The sequence below is a fragment of the Arachis ipaensis genome, chromosome B9, assembly GCF_059453495.1.
Source record: "Arachis ipaensis isolate K30076 ecotype BB chromosome B9, ASM5945349v1, whole genome shotgun sequence".
NCBI classification, from domain to species: domain Eukaryota; kingdom Viridiplantae; phylum Streptophyta; class Magnoliopsida; order Fabales; family Fabaceae; genus Arachis; species Arachis ipaensis.
In genome coordinates, this window is record NC_142444.1 from 85,013,199 (window position 1) to 85,015,014 (window position 1,816).

At 40.3% G+C, this 1,816-nt stretch overlaps 1 non-coding gene across 1 annotated transcript; it reads right to left on the bottom strand.

Moving 5' to 3' along the window:
• Positions 1–1,424: 1,424 nt before the first annotated feature.
• Positions 1,425–1,528, bottom strand: LOC148545291 (small nucleolar RNA R71). The gene has a single exon (XR_015900304.1). It is a non-coding gene; the product is annotated as a small nucleolar RNA R71 (small nucleolar RNA).
• Between the last annotated feature and the right edge of the window lie 288 nt (positions 1,529–1,816).

The following is a 1,816-nucleotide window of genomic DNA, read 5'->3' on the forward strand; positions in this document are numbered from 1 at the left end:
TGGTATAATCAGTGACCATACTTCATCTCTTCTCATGAGCAATTGACCAAGGAATTGGCTATTGATCAAGATTTGATAGATTGAATTACAAGGAATTGTAATTCGATCACTTAAGATTGCTAAGGAGATCAATGAGTGCATTGATTGAGGAAGAGATGAAAATGAAATTGATCGGGAGAACGCAACATCTCTTGAGCCCAATGAACTCCCCATTTCTGATCTTACCCATTCTTCTTTAATTTCTGTCATTTACTTTTATGAGCAATTACCCCATTCCCATTTAAGATTCTACAATTTACTTTCTGTCATTTACATTCAGCTCTTTATTTCCAGCATTTACTTTTCTGTTATTTACTTTCCCGCCATTTAGTTCTCTGCAATTCTCAACTCAAATTCTGATTCGCTCAACTAGAACATTCCACTAGTTAAAGTTGCTTGATCAATCAATCCCTGTGGGATTCGACCTCACTCTATTGTGAGTTTTTACTTGACGAAAAATTCGGTACACTTGCCAAAGGAAATTTGTTATGAGACAAGTTTTCCGTGCATCAAGTTTATGGCGCCGTTGCCGGGGATTGATTGTGCATCAACAATGATTAAATTGGAGGATAACTAGATTGAACATTTTATTTTTGTTTGATTTAATTTTCTGTTTGAGTAATTTACTTTCAGTTTTAGTTAATTTTTTCCCTTCCCCCTACTTTTTCGTTTTTAGTTATTTACCGTTCATTTCAATAACACACTAACTGTTTGATATATTGCATCACTCACACTAACAGTCATTCTGACAGAAATACTTTCTGCATCTATTTTCCTTACTTGTACTTGTTGGTTGTATGACAGGGAGAAGAAGCGGGGCCTCAACTTCCTTTGATTCTGAATCTGAGAGGACCGCCTTGAGATTAAGGAGAGAAGCAAGAGGAAAAAGAGTAGTTGGTGCTGAGGAAGAGGAGGAATACTTTGAACCAAACATGGAAGAAAACATGGAAAACCATCATGAAGAAGAGACTCACAACCATGGCGGAGGAGGTCGAGCAAATCATGCTGGGGAGGATAGAAGAGTTTTAGGCTCTTACATCAATCCAAACCCAGGAAACTGTGGAAGTAGCATTCAAAAGCCAACCATCCACGCCAACAATTTTGAACTGAAGCCACAGCTCATCACCCTTGTTCATAACAACTGTTCGTTCGGAGGAAGTGTCCAAGAAGATCCCAATCAACATCTAACCACCTTCCTGAGAATATGTGACACAGTGAAATCTAATGGTGTTCATCCTGACGCCTATAGACTGCTCTTATTTCCATTCTCACTCAAGGATAAGGCAGCCAAGTGGCTGGAGTCTTTCCCGAAGGAGAGCTTGACAACTTGGGAAGATGTGGTGAACAAATTCTTAGCAAGATTCTACCCCCCTCAACGAATCAATAGGCTGAGAGCTGAGGTCCAAACTTTCAGGCAACAAGATGGTGAGACTCTGTATGAAGCATGGGAGAGGTTTAAGGACCTGACAAGGAGGTGTCCACCTAACATGTTCAACGAATGGGTGCAGCTGCACATTTTCTATGAAGGGCTCTCTTATGTGTCAAAGAAGGCCGTAGACCATTCATCGGGAGGATCTTTAAACAAGAAGAAGACTATTGAGGAAGCCATAGATGTCATTGAAACAGTAGTAGAGAATGACTATTTCTATGCTTCTGAAAGAGGCAACACTAGAGGAGTAATGGAGCTAAACAATGTAGATGCTCTGCTGGCCCAAAACAAGCTCATTACCCAGTAGCTGGCTGACCTCACCAAGAAGATGGAGAGAAACCAAGTAGC